The sequence below is a fragment of the Taudactylus pleione genome, unplaced genomic scaffold, assembly GCF_031769625.1.
Source record: "Taudactylus pleione unplaced genomic scaffold, aTauple2 ptg000612l, whole genome shotgun sequence".
NCBI lineage: Eukaryota > Metazoa > Chordata > Amphibia > Anura > Myobatrachidae > Taudactylus > Taudactylus pleione.
In genome coordinates, this window is record NW_028285014.1 from 2,732,519 (window position 1) to 2,748,670 (window position 16,152).

The window sequence follows — 16,152 nt, forward strand, 5'->3', positions numbered from 1 at the left end:
AAAGGTTCCCCACTCCTGGATTAGGGCCTAAGATGAAGGGGTGTGGCCAGACACTAGAGGGAGTGTGGCCATCCACCACAGAGAGACTTGGCCAACCATTAGAGAGGACATGCAAAGAACAGGGCTTCATTATATAGGAGGGGACAGGGGTGTTGTCAGGAACACCCACTTTGATTGGCAGGAGGGCTAATGTTTGTGAAGGTTCCATAGAAACACATCTAGGGGTCTATTTATCAAGCAGTGAAAAGCGTGGAGAAGTGGACTAGTGGAGAAGTTGCCCATAGCAACCAATCAGCTCCTACCTATTATTTTATAGACTGTACTTGATAAAAGCTACTTCAAATCTGATTGGTTGCTATGGGCAACTTCTCCACTGGTTTATTTCTCCACACTTTTCACTGCTTGATAAATAGACCCTCTAGCACCCAATTCAACCATGATCCTGCTGATTCAAATTACTATACCCTAGAGGAGGGGGTTGGGCACTCAGGCAGTGGGGCCAATTTAGGATTTCCCCTGTACATTTGTGGGCCAGTCCGACCCCTGGATGAAAATAATATTTAAATATGCAGATCAAAGCTGATCTCAGTAACATTTGCTTAAATATGTGTCTCTAATTATAGACATCTGGATTGTTATTGTCATTTTTCAGATGAATACATTGATTTGTCCGATTTATGACATTTGGTTGCATTTCAGTGATTTTAAGTAATATGTATATATTTCCCGATTCATCAAAAGTGTACAGAATTCTAATTAGAGTGTATGGAAATTACAGATGCCAATGAACAAGCATTAACAAATATCTCATTTCTATGTGTTAAGCCAGGGATGGGGAACAAGAGGCTCGGGGGCCATATGAGGCCCACAGAATCATTTGGTCTGGCCCTCTGAGCTTTTTTTCTTTTTTCTTTTTTTTAAATCTTTACATTTTTATTGAATGATAAAATATACAAACATTTTTAATGACAAAAACATTGGGAGTCAGCCCAAAAATGCAACAAAAAAATTTTTGCAATACAGATAAATAAAACAATCTTAAATATCATATTGCATTGACAAAATATCAAATATAAAAATAAACTAAATGCTTCATATTTCCATTGATACTATAGAAATTAGAGAATAGAAAGAGAGAGGAAAGGAAAAAGAAAAAAAAAATTACTGGGGGAAATTGAAGAGTCAGTGAAGACTGGGGGTAGGTAAAGATTGACATTGGTACGATGGAGACCATATCTTCTGAAACTTAACAACCCCATTATTTTGCAAACTTGTGATGTACTCCATGGAAGCTATATAATTAATCTTTGACTCTAAGGCAGATAATGGCAGAGGACTGTAAGTTTTCCAAAATTTGGCTATTAAAGACTTGGCTGCGTTACAAATGTCCATGATTAATTTAACTTGAGATCTGGAGATCCCAGGTGTAGGTACATTTAACAGAGCTACTACAGGCTCCAATGGGACATGAAAACCAAAAACATAACAAATCAATGAACGAACCTGGTCCCCAAAAGAGGTGATCACAGGACAAGTCCACCATGTGTGGAAAAAAGTACCCTCCCTCCCACATGACCTCCAGCACAAATTTGATGTGGCCGGGAAAATAGCGTGGAGCTTAGTTGGAACCAAGTACCAACGGGAGTAAACTCTGTAACAAGTCTCTCTAACCGACACATTAATAGAGGCTTTGGCAGTGCGCATTCTAACCTCTTCCCACTTCTCATCTCCCATAGATAAAGATAAATCATTTTCCCAAGCTAATTCGTGGGGTTCGCGAGGAGGGGGGTCGGGAAGTAAAACTGAGTGGTAAATTAAAGAGATGTTACCCTTCCTGTTAACCAAATGAAGACATAACCTTTCAAACGTGGTAGGGTCACGAAGTGAAGAAGATTTAATTTGAGATCGGATAAAACTAAGGACTTGGAGGTACTGGAAATTACACGAGGAGGGTAGGTCGTACTAATCCTGAAAATCTGAAAATGAGGAAGGGGCAAGTGGACCTTTAATATGCGTGAAATGTTCAATACCACGATTATGCCACACAGACACAATTGAGACATCACAACCCATTGTAAATAGAGGATGGTTCCAAATCAGGGTCAGAGGGGAAGGGTAAGAGGCTAAATCCCGGGTAATACAAAGCCTATCCCATAGCCAAAGAGTAAAGTTAATGGTTGGAACCAAAAGCGCCGAGACTGGTCTGCATTGCTTGGGAAACCATATTATGGAACGAAGATTTCTTCCTGTGAGAAAAGAATTTTCAATGTCCACCCATTTTTTTAGTCCTGGTGCAGAATGCCATGAAACAATATGATTGAGTTGGCATGCCACATAGTAATCTTGAAACACAGGAAGGCCAAGCCCACCCGAGACTACACTTTTAGCTAGTATTGATCTACGAAGGCGGGGTTTGTGTCCAGCCCATATAAACCTGTTGCAGAGTTTCTGGAGGAGGATGAGGGCTGATTTGGGAACTGCTACTGGGAGAGTCTGAAACAAATACAATAGATGAGGGAGGGAATTCATTTTAATTGTATTTATCCTACCTATCCATGAGATAAACAAACTGTGCCATCTGTCCAAATCTTGTGTGAGTTTCTTAATCAAGGAAACATAATTAGTTTTATAGAGGGATGAGCAGGTTTTAGTGATATATATTCCTACATATTTAATAGCTAAAGGTCTCCAGAGAAATTGAAATTTAGAAGTCAGAAGAGGTATTTAAAGCCAGAGCTTCTGATTTGGAATGATTTATTTTGTAACCCGAAAGAGACCCATATAGTGATAATTCAGATTGAAGGTTGGGAAGAGAAATCAATGGGTTGGATAAAGTCAATAAGATGTCGTCTGCAAACAAAGATATTTTATACTGGATTTGCCCCATTTTAATCCCCCCGATATTCACGTTAGCCCTGATATGCGCCGCCAGTGGTTCAATACATAGGGCAAAGATCAATGGTGAAAGTGGACAGCCCTGGTGGGTACCATTAGACAAAGTAAATCGAGGGGAGCAAAGTCCGTTGGTTAGAACTGAAGAAGATGGGTGAGAATATAATACTTTGACTGCGGACATAAAACGACCCTGAAAACCAAAGGAAGACATCGTTGAAAATAAAAAAGGCCAGGATACGCGGTCAAAAGCTTTTTCCGCGTCGAGGGCCAGGACAACCGAGGCAAGTTTGGTAGAGTTGATTTGATGAATTATATTAATAGTTTGTCTCATGTTGTCTAAGACCTGTCGACATGGAACAAAGCCCACCTGGTCAGGGTCACTCTGAGATGCCAAAATATTATTTAATCCATTGGCCAAGATTTTGGCAAATAGCTAAATATCATTATTCAATAGGGAAATGGGTCTATAGTTAGCACATAGGGAGGGATCTTTACCCGGTTTCGGAATGACCACTATCCGTGAAGTAGTTGAGTCAGTATGAAAGGGCTCACCACATACAATTTTATTAAACAGATGAGTCATATGAGGCAAAAGTTGGGGGGCGAATGATTTATAGTACCCCATTGGAAATCCATCTGGACCCGGTGCTTTAGATGGTTTTTGGGATCTAACAGCAGCTTCTACTTCCTCTAGAGAAATATCATTGTTTAACATGTTGCGAGAGGATGAGTCAATTTTAGGCAGAACACAAGAATCTAAATACTCTTGACATTTCTCCATGTGTATAAGAGGATTAGAGGGGGGAGGTAAATTATACAAAGCTTCATAATATTTTGAAAAAAAAATATTGATTTGTTTGGGGTCGTAGGTTATTTTATCAGAGGAATCTCTAATAAAAGAGATAGCTTGGGAGGCCCTTTTGGCCCAAAGTTTATTAGCTAGTAAAATGTGAGCTTTATTACCCTTGTCAAAGAACTTCTGATTAACCCATCTCAGGGAACATTCAACCCTCTCGGCTTGTATAGATTGTAACTCATCCCGGGCCTTAGAAAGTTGAGACAGAACTCTATTAGAAAGGGTGCATTTGTGAGTCCTATCCAGATTTGCTACAATATCGGTGAGAAAGTTAAGACGTTGGTCTTGTTCTTTTTTCCTATGAGAGGCAAACTGAATTATATCTCCTCGAATTACTGCTTTATGAGCATCCCAAATGGTAGAAATATTACATTCCCTGGGGACATTTAAAGTGAAATAATCCAGGAGTTTGGTCTTAACCATTTCCTGAAACTGAAGGATTTTCAACAAAGTTTCATTTAGTCTCCAGGAAGGTCGACCCCCCCTGTGAATTCCAAGAGATCAAAAACTGCCACTAAAATAGAATGATCAGACCATGAATTCAGAACAATAGAGGAGCGATAAGCAGTCTGTGATAAAGAAGCACAACACAAAAACCAGTCTATACGAGAGTAAGCATCATGAGGATTGGAGTAAAAAGTGTAGTCTCGGGTGGTGGGGTTAAGGGATCGCCAAACATCAAACAAACCAGCCTCGTTCATACACCTGTGTAAAGCAGAAGAGTTTTGAGCCGTATTTCCACTAGAGGGGAGACCTGATTTATCTAAAAGTGGAAAAAGAACTGAATTGAAATCACTGCCAACTAGAGTTTTACCACTTCTATATAAAAATAGTTCCTGAAAAAAAGTTTGGCCTGACCAGTATTAGGAGCATATAAGTTGGCCAACGTAACCTCCTCGTGTCCCAACCTGCCCCAGATCATAATATATCTACCATCACTGTCATATTTTACATCTAATAATTGGAAAGGGAGGGTGCCACGAAGAAGAATTGCTACCCCATTGCATTTTGATATGTGATTAGAATAATGCACAGTAGGGAAAGCCCTGGATGACAATGATGGATGTGAGTCTTTTTTTTAAATGTGTTTCTTGTAGAAAAACCACATCTCCGTGCAGTTTTCTAAGGTTCCTATGAAGGTGTGACAGTTTTTGGGGGGTGTTCAAACCCTTAGTATTGATAAACATGTCAGAGGCATAATAGTAAATAACACAAACAATATCTACACAAAACAATTAATACAAATTGCTTCCTATATAAAAATAAATAAATAAATATATAAATAAAAAAATAAAAAAGAAGATAGAGGGGAAAAATATCAGTGAGAGTAATAAGTTACAAGAAACACCTGATATACCAGGTGGACTGTCACTAATATTGAGCTCTATGACAATAAGAGCTCACTTGTGGGATTCAAAATAAACCAACTATGAACTCAAATAGAATTTCCTTAAAAGTTTAAATCACAATTATCCCTAAAATTGGGGGGGTGGAGTGTTCGGTGGAGAACCTGCCGGTTCCCACCTAGAGCATATCCCATAATAACAAAATGTTACCGGAAACCCAAAATATTGAGACTAAAGGAATAGGAAATACCTACAATCTAACATAGAATATAGGCACATTATGTAAACAATATCAACATTAGCGAAGTAATTTTTGTTGAAACATCTTATGATATAAAATCACACAAAACAAAAAATATATATAAATATATATATCAAACCAGAGCCGATAACGAATCGGGTAGGAGGAGCGAAGTCAGGTCTGTCAGTGGAAGAACTCGAAGGTGGTGTAAGGCGAAGCATCTGCATCCCTTCTTCTAGTGATCGTATAGTATGAAAGCGTCCATCAATGTCCACTGAGAGGCAAAAGGGGAATCCCCAATGGTATTGATCACCATTTTCTCGTAGAACAGTAGTGACCTTACGAAGGTCTCGCCTTTTCGCAATAGTTGAGGGTGCCAGATCCTGGAAAATTTGTAACTGGAAACCTTCGAATAGAGTCGATGTAGCCATTCTTGTAGCCATTGTAATTTGATTTTTAGTCTTAAAAGACAGGAACTTAAGAATCACATCACGAGGGGGGTCGGACTCTTTGGGCTTAGGTCGCAATGCCCTGTGGGCTCTTTCTATATGAATGGAGTCCATTGTAAGGGACGGTACCAATACTATAAATAGTCTCTTGAGATAGGAGTCCAAGTCACGAGCATTAACAGATTCAGGTATATTGCGAACGCGCAAGTTGTTCCTCCTTTCACGATTCTCAAGGTCTTCTGCTTTATCTCTAAGGAAATTCAATTCCCTATGCAGATAGTCCATATCATGTCCAACCATTTCTTGGAATTCCTGATGTTTATCCATACGAGATTCTAAGGTGGATGTACGTGTGTCTATGGCTGCTAAATCAGATTTGAGTTCACCAATAGCTGATTGGAGGGCCGATGTGAAATTAGATTTTAGGTCTAAAATCATTGCCTGTAGAGATTGAATATCGTCCTTGGTGGAAGGAGCTGATCCAGATTCTATTGTAATAGACAGAGTACCCAAAACAGGCGAGGAGGCAGAGGGTTGCTTGTCGCATCGAGAAAAATGATGTGCAATATCCTGTGATCCCCCTTTATTGGCTCTGGTGCTTGATCTTCAAATAATATTTTAATTAGTAAGATGATAATGAGATAAGAAGATAAGGGGGTTCCAGTTAGTCATGCAACAAGCTCCAGGTGAGAAGGCAGGAGGTAGGTCACTTTACATTATGTGTATAAGGGCCAGGAGATAGACACTTGTCCAGAATGAGAATAACGTCTCTGTAATAAGAAATAATAACCCCAGTAGAGGTGAGTGCATACACTCCAGACTGCAATCCCGTTTCCACTTCAAGGAAATAGATTGGGAATTCAGTAGCTGGCCATAAAATTGTAAAGTTATACAGGTGACTGCAGGGTCAGTTTATTGCAGTGAGCTGAATATCAGATTATGCAGGGTGCCCCAAACTTCAGTGGATTATTAATATTCCCACTACAGCCCTAACTGTGCGGAGTTTGTATATTCTCCCTGTGCTTGCGTGGGTTTCCTCCGGGTACTCCGGTTTCCTCCCACACTCCAAAAATATACTGGTAGGTTAATTGGCTCACCTCAAAAATTGACCATAGTGTGTATGTTTGTGAGCATGTGGTAGAAAATATAGATTGTAAGCTCCACTGGGGCAGGGACAGATGTGAATGGTAAGATATTCTCTGTAAAGCGCTGCGGAATATGTGTGCGCTATATAAATAACTGGTAATAAATAATAAAATAATAAATAATTATCTGAGGTCCACAGGAGACTGATCGCAGTAGGGGGCACAATTCAGTGCTAGTGGTGTAGTAGTGTGGCTGATGGTGGTACCTGTAGGGAGATCACCAGGAGGTACAGTACCCACATGGATTCCCTAGCCTAAAGCAGAAGGGTCAGAGGAGAGCCCAGCTTGGAGCTGCAGCATCCCAGGAAGCAAGCGTCAGGGAGAGTCTCGTGTCCTTGCTCCCAAGGTGTCTGCAGGAGCCGGGGCGTACAGCCGGTGATCGGTGGTTCAGAACCGCCCACAGGACCTGAACAGCTTCCCAGGAGGTAAGTGTCGGGGGACTCCCGTCTCCGGTTGTTTATCGGCACCGCATGACCTCCGCAGGAGCCGGAGCGCGCCGCCGGTGATCTGGAAAGGCCTTGAGGGAGATCCTGCTGGGAGGGTCAGTGCCAAAGAAGGTGAGTTCTAGAGGGCAGACATCCACGGCGTCCGCGGCAGTCGGGCCAAGCGGGGAGTGGGCCTTGGGGCTGAGCTGCTACTCGAGTCCGGGGATCGGGTGCTGAGGGTAGGCCTCAGATCCAAATAGGCCACAGCTCACCCAATTAGAATCCAGAGACACCACCCAATGTATCCGTGGGTGATTCTCTCCTCCGAGGGTACTTTCCGGAGATCAAAAGGGGTAAAAAGGTGCAGGAACCCGGTACTTGGAGCACTTGGAGAACGTGACCACTCCAATGGCCACCCAAACCACACCCCCTCTGAGCTTTTTTCTGCTAGTTTCATCTGCCTAGCAGGGTGCCTAGAATGGCATCCTGCAGCCAGAAGCTATGCAGCAGTGCCACCAGGAGCGTCCTCAGGATGCTTCATATGGTCACAGCGCTGCCCTTACAGATCCCCGGAGCATCCTCTGGATGCTCCGGGCATTGCTGAACTCACCGGCTATTGTGGCCCTGCCCCTGTGTGACATCACACTGAGGGGGCATGGCCTTCGCCAGGCCCACAAATAATGTTATATATATCAAAATGGCCCTGGACAGAAAAAAGGTTCCCCAACCCCTGTGTTAAGGTATGAAAAGTTATCCCCTAGTAAGTGCGCCATAGCTGGCTATAGCTGCAGCATTATTTACACAACCAAAGGCGCTACTGATAACCTATGATTTCCCCACAATCAGCCTTTTAATACATTTTAGATAAGCAGTAATAACCCCTTATTCAAATAAAGCATCGGTTATTGATACATGTGCCCCTATGACTATTGGTGCTCAAACTACTGTACATTTCGGACTGATTGGCAGTGGTTTTTTTGTACTGTTCATGTGATAGCAGAGTTATACTGTTTTTTCAGTTAAGTACCGGATCTGTCCCAAGATTTGCAACACAGTTCAACGTGAATGGCATTAAGCCCCTTGGAGGCTGGTCTACTCTCCAAGAAGACCAGAAGAGCTCCCCAGAAATTCAAGGCAGCAGGATGGTTAGGAAAATCCCTGAGAGGGTGGTAGAATCAATGTCAATTTTCTTAAGGTACATTCCACAACAGCACAACCACAGAAAACTACCTGATAGTATTATATTGAGCTCAACTGAAATATTTTGCTACAGTTAAACACACTTAAATATGAATGATTTTAGCCATATTCTGTATGTGAAAAACTTTGTTTTGCTGGGTGTGCCTAGAAACAATATAAGGCGACTGATCCAGTACAAATTTTATCACAAAAAAGGTCACAATTACATGATTAGTGTTTTCCTATTGTTCTTATTATGGTCAGGTGACCCAGCTTGTCCAACAAAATAAATGCAAACATACTGTACTTTGAATAGTTTCATGTCATTGTGTGCCTTTCTGACAGCACAATTTATGGTTCTCAAACATTTAACTAACTTGCAGCTGGTTTTAATTAAAGGACAATTAAACCTAAATCACAGGTTGCTTTGTAAACTAAAGGTGAGTACACATTACACGATATTTCAGCCGATCCTATGGATCAGTCCGATATATTGTTAAAATCGCCTAATGTATGCGCTGTATGTCGGACCATGCATGCTTCCGTTTGATCGTCAGTTGCACCGTCATATCGTCCCTACATGCAGCTCAATCTGAGGATGCGACTGACTACCCCATGCAGCGGGATGTGGCTGGTGCTGACATATCGGGGGCTCAGGCATCAAATAGTCTAATGTGTACCGGCCGTCCGATATGTTGGCCTGTCGCTCATGCGGTCACTCGTCGTATCGCTGGGTGCATATATCGTCTCTGAGGTGTACCCAGCTTTACTATACACATTCACAAAAATACAAAGTTCAGGAATTTCTCAGTACTGAAAATATTTGAGATAAAGCTGAGAACAGTCTTTTACCTCTGCACCCCAGATGCCTTGACTTTTAAGCTTATTGAAGGATGTAGAAGTAACAGATGACCTAGAAGAGTGGTTCTCAAACTCTGTCCTCAGGACCCCACACAGTGCACGTTTTCCAGGTAACCTAGCAGGTGCACAGGTGTATTCATTACTCACTGACACATTTTAAAAGAACCACAGATGGAGCTAATTATTTCACTTGTGATTCTGTGAGGAGACCTGGACAACATGCACTGTTTGGGGTCCTGAGGACTGAGTACGTGGGAGATGCTGCCAGACTTGCTGCAGCCATCGAAAGCAGGTAAGTCACTGTTGGGAAACCAGAGACAATATGTCGACATTCTATCATGTCAACATTTCATCAGTGTCTGCATGATGAATATCAACAAAGTCAACGATGACATATCAGACCACACCCTCCTGAAAATATACGGCCTTCACAAAGAGACCTTCCTCCTTACTATACTGCAGATTATACTTTAATCTGGTTTTATTTATGTTCATTTTTTTACATTTTTTTTATGAATGTGTCTAACACTAAATAAGCAAATTCCTTGAGGTAACGTAAATTCTGTCTCTGTATTGTTTTTGGAAGTTTCTACTGACACTTGTACTTGCTGCAATAGAAAAAAATTCCCTTAAGAATAGAAACATTTAAACAAATGTAAATTGTTACATTGAAATATGTAATCACTGAGCACAATAATTATTATATTTGATAACAAGCAGAAGGCAATGTGTAATCACTATGATGAGCCAGCTAGTTTTGAGTAATATCCATAGAGGATATAACCTCTGTGGGAAGTAAAACTACTGCTTTATGCTTTTCAACTAGCTTCCTTATAATTCATTGAATTGTTTAAGGAAGAGGGTTTTTTTATCACTATGAGCATGATTAAAATTTATTTTAGACACATTCTTATTATCATTATTTAATTGCTTAGTGATTAAATGATATGTGTATATTGTTTAGATGAGGTGAGCTGCCGCCGCCGAAAACCACTCACCCGACTTCTCAAGTTCTCCTGGTCGGGTTCCGGCATCTGCGCAATTGCTCTGACAGACGCCAGGACGGGCACATGTGGACTAGCGGCGGGGCGCAGCGCATGCCCATATCACCGACTTCCAAAGGGCTGCATCATCTGCAGTGCCAAGGAGCCGGGTAGGGCTGGCAGAAAGGCAGATAAACGGCTGTTGCTTAGATGACTGTCAAGTAGCGCTTACAATAGGAAGCCACTGCCAGTCACAGTGTAGCCAGTGCAGTCACAGTGAATTTTACTGGGGGGGCTGCAACCCAGCAGCCCCTAGGTAAAATCCGCCACTGATTGTTTATTTAATATAGATAAAAAAATTAATAACAAAAAAATCTGAATTGTAGTCAAGCACTCATACCCATTGTAGTTACTGTAAATAATGTTTATATACAGATGTAGCCATGCTCATGCATCACGGCATGGATGGCGCGACTAGTGTGCCTGCGTCTGTGGCATGCGAGTGCATAAGCACGCGCCTGTCACAGACTGCAATGGGCGAATGCTTACTTGCATCTCGGAAAGAGCTGCGCTATGCCGCGATGCGTGTCCATGCACACACATTGCAGCAACGTTGTAGCCGGCTACATCTGTAGATGAACAATATAATAACAGTTTGTGATGAAACACACCACTATTTGCAATGGGGTAGCCGCTATTTTCAAGTGGCTGCTTTATACTAACAGGGGTAAATGTGCTAAGAATCGTGTTGGTGCAAGTTTAGCCCTTTTTTTTTAAACTCTGAGATTTACTAAAGCCAAACATGGGAGTAAAATCACGATTAGAACTGTAAAACACGTGTGAAAAGGCAAATCGATTTCAACACACCATCAAACCAACTCGCAAGTACTTTCCATAGCAAACAATACAACATGGAAGTTTACTACGAATCGTGTTTATAAACACAGAGCAAACTCAGTGCCCCCAGCAGTAGTGCATATACATAATGCCCACAGTAGTAATGCCCCTTATGCAATGCCCACTGTATTGCTGCCCCCAGTAGTGCACCTTACACAGTGCCCCCAGCAGTAGTGCATATACATAATGCCCACAGCAGTAATGCCCCTTATGCAATGCCCACTGTATTGGTGCCCCTTATACAGTGCCCCCAGTAGTTCCCTTCATACATTGCCCTCAGTAGTGCCCCTTATACAATGCCCCTTATACAGAGCCCCCAGTAGTGACCCTTAGACAGTGCCCCCAGTAGGGTCCCTTAGATAGTGCCCCCAGTAGGGTCCCTTAGACAGTGCCCCCAGTAGGGTCCCTTAGACAGTGCCCCCAGTAGGGGCAAAGTAGCAGCAGTAGGGGTGTGGTGACATACAGGGTGTAGGAGTGAGAAGCAGGGGGTTGTGGTGAGATGCAGGGGACTGTGGGAAGACAAAATTGCTCCCATGCGAAACGGGGTTGGTCGCTAGTATATATATAAATATATATATATATATATATATATACTGGATAAAATACTGCATGTAGGAAATCGGTGGCACTCCATAAAAACTGAGTTTAACACAGCATAATTTGCAGCAACGTTTCAGCGCCCTTTATTGTAGCGCTTTTGACGTATTACTGTGCTTGATGAAGAGCTACAATTAAGGGTGCTGAAACATTGCTGCAAATGACGCCATCTTAAACTGTGGTTTTTGCCACCGACTTCCTACATGTATGTCGTAATTATGATAATATTAACATATACATACTCAATGACTGTTCACTACGGTATCTAGTGAAATGACTGGCACTGGGAGTGATGTAGGGACAAGTGAAAAGTGAAGAATATGTCTCCCTCTCACATCCCTACTACTCTCATGCTGTCAGTCATCACACTAACACCTGTAGCAAATAGTTAATAACCAGATTGATAATGAAATGGAGAAAGGCATGTTAGGGAACTGGAGAATCTAATCTGTCACCCATAAAATGAGAGGGACTTCTTACCTCACCCGATAAAGCACAGGTTTATTATTAAAGCATTTTCATTAACCCAGGAAAAGTAATCAAATCATAAAACTGATATCAGAAATAATTTTTGATAATAATAAAACATTTGATAATAAAGAAATTATCAGAAAAAATGTAAATAATAAAAAAAATAATAATAATCTTACCTCACCATGGTCAGCAGTGTCTGTAGCATTAACAGGAATATGAAAGCAGTACACAGCTCTTCAGTATGCTTCTGCAGTACAAATGTCAAACACTTCTTATTTATAAAGGGGCACATAGCCACTAGACGATCTACTCCCTGTCAATCTCTAAACGATTTTCCCTTGAAATTTTATCTTTCAGTCTGAACGATTTGCAAACAATTTGTAAACGATCTTTAATAGATCAAGTGAAATTGACCTGCATGTTTGGTCAACTGACGAGATGATCAAACGACCAGCGGGAGCGCGCATCAATTATAGTTAATGACCAAACACTGCACGATTTATAAACGATTGAACGATAACAACGTCGTTATCGTTCAATCGCCTGCTAAAATGGTGTAGTGGATGCCCCCCTTAAGCGTCATAAAACCTATATATCACAAGGGCAGCATTTAGCAAGTCATTTATATATAATGGGCCTAATTTCATTATCACTGTTCAGACCTCTTGGGTGCAGGGACCCCATTTCTATCATGTATTTCAATTCTTCCCTATTAATGGACTTAAGGAAATCTCCTCCCCTCCAATTGGGTTTAACAATTTTGATGCCTGTGAATTTGAGTTGTTTGCGGTCACAGTTATGATATTTCTGAAAATGTGATGAAAGTGGATGGTTCTCTGTCCCTTTTTTAATGTTCCGTACATGTTCATTAAGCCAGTTCCTTAGAGATCTAATTGTCCTGCCTATATACTGTTTAGGGCAAGGGCATTCTAACATGTAAATTATTCCCTTACTGTTACAGGAGATAGTGTCCTTTATGTTGACTTTTCGCTGATTCGTGGTTGAAATGACTGTATGCATTGGTTCCGTACTCCTTCTACCTGCGATATTACAATCGATACATACACCACAATAACAGAAGCCACCACTGGCTCAGTCACTGTTGATTGTTATTTGTGTTAAATTTTTGGGGGGAATATGATTTCTGACTAGTAATTTTATTCCCTGCTTGTCATAATCTGTTATATTTGAACAGTTTCTCCTGATTCTTTTAAACTTTCCAGTTGGTATACTTCACAACCAATTGGGATGGTGCCCACTAGTTAAAGAAACTATTGACGTCCCCACTCTTGTGGAATGTATTGGTGTGTATTTTGTGATCTGAAATGTAGATATTGAGGTCTAAAAACTCTACTGCTGACTGACTGTATTTAGTAGTGAATTTACGGTTGTAGTCGTTTTTATTGATGTACTCAATGAAGTTTTCTAGTGATTGTTTGTCTACTCTCCAGATGAAAAAAATATAATCTATAAATCTTTTCCAAAGGACAAGGTTGCACCGAGCTCACCAGCAGACCATATGTTCTCTTCCTACAAGAAGCTCATGAACAGGTTTGTGTAGCTTGGCGCAAACCTCGTCCTTATCGCTGTACCTGTTGTCTGTAAAAAATAATTGTTGTCGAACCACACAAAATTATGAGTGAGAATGACCTTTATACACTCTAAGATGAAGTCACATTGGTCATGTCTCATATTAGCATCTTCTGTTAAGAAATGCTATATACTTTCTAAACCTTGCTTGTGTTTTATCATAGTGTTGAGTAATGTTACATCACTTGTTGCTAACCATAAACTGTCTTCCCATGGTATTTGTTGTAATCGGTTAAGAAAGTCAGTTGTGTCTCGAAGATATGATTTCTGGATTTGTACGTAAGGTTGTAAATACGTGTCTATATATTCGTACATATTTGAAGTTAATGAACCAATGCCCGAAACAATGGGTCTCCCTGGTGGGTTATTGCAATCTTTATGTATTTTGGGCAAGTAATAGAACACCGGTATGATTGGATGTGGGTTATTTAGAAAGGAGTGTTCCTGAGTATTGCGTATCCCTTCTGCTAGACCTCTTTTTAATAATTGTTATAGTCAGGTTTGGAAATTGTGTGTCGGCTCACTAAGTAATTTCATGTATTTGGTGGTATAATTCAAAAGCCTCAATGCCTCTGCTTTGTAGTCATTTTTGTTTAGAATGACTACTCCTCCCCCTTTGTCTGCTGACTTAATGACTATATTTTTATTGTTCTTTAATTCCTTTAGGGCTTGCTTTTCTTTATGTGAAATATTTTCTTCCTGTCTAAATCTCGTGTTCATATTAGTTTTGTCCTTGCCCTCCTGACTTAGTTGAAACATGTCTTTTTCTACAAGGTTCATAAAAGTTTGTATATAATGGCTACTTGCCTGAGTGGGGTAAAATTTAAATGGTGTTTTTAAATTTGTGTGTGAGTAAGTGTTGTTGGTGAGTGGTTTATGCTGTGGTTGGGGATTCATGTGAAAGAATCTTTTGAGGGTTAAGTTTCTACTGAAACGTTAAATATCTAGAGATGTACTAAATTTGTTCATGCTAGTAGTAGGAGCAAATTTAAGTCCCTTATCTAGTACGCTGATGTAGTTGTCATTGAGGATGATGTCGCTTAAATTGAATATGCCCAAACCTTTGGTATTGGTTAATGGCTGTTTACTCTTTTCCTTCTTGCTCCCTCCCCCTCTACATCCTCTTCTAACTTTCTTTTTGATGACTCCTTCTGTGTGTTGACAGGTGTTAGTTGACTCTCTACACCTGTCTTTCTTTCTAAAAAAGAAAAGTTGCCAGAACATGTTGGATCCTGTGTTTCTATGACACTGCCTACCTCTCTGTTAACTTGAATTTCTTTGATGGGTGCTTTTTGACTTTCTAATGACATGGTGCGATCTTCTTCTATGTGTATACTCAAATTGTAAAGATCTGGTTCAATGTCCAACCACCCTTTTTCTAATGACAATCTAGCCAGTTTAAGGTGTGGTTCTTCATATATATCATAAATGGAAAATGAAGTATCACTGTTTGTGGACTCACTGCATGTTGTGTCTATACTATCCTGTAATTGATGGATCTTGTCTGTGATTTTGTTGGAATGGATCCTAGTCATATACTCCTGATAGGTCAATTTTAATTTCTTGTATATTGGGGTTGTCGGTCCTTTATCAATTATGTGTTTAGATTCTGTGGTGTACTGATCAATGTTTTATTGGATATTGATTAGTTTTAAAATTCTAAAGTTCAGTTCATGTAGATATTGGCTATTGGAATAATGTATTACATAGAAACATAGAATTTGATGGCAGATAAGAAGCCCTTAGTCTGCCACTTTTCATGTATCCTTTAGGCAACTTCAACATTATTTGCTCCTTACATCTCTCTTAAGGATATTCTTATGCATATATCAAGCATGTTTAAATTGTTTCACCATTTTAGCTTCAACCACATCTGATTTGAGGCTATTCCATTTATCCACTACCATTTCTATGAACTAATTTATCCTTAAATTTCCTCTCAGCCTATCCCCCTTCAGTTTCAGTGCATGTCCTTGTGTTCTTGTACATCTCTTCCTTTGAAGAATAAGTATTGTTTAAACAACATTATTTTAGTATTCAGTAATCTAAACATAACACAAGAATAATTGGGATCGAAAGTATTTTAAGGCTTTTAGACTTTACATATAAAGTGATACACAATTTACTTGTAAGACAACCTAATCTGTTCTGCCAGGATGGAGACCTTAGTAAAGTGTGGCAACAGTAATTTTGAAGGATAACACTTTAGCTTGA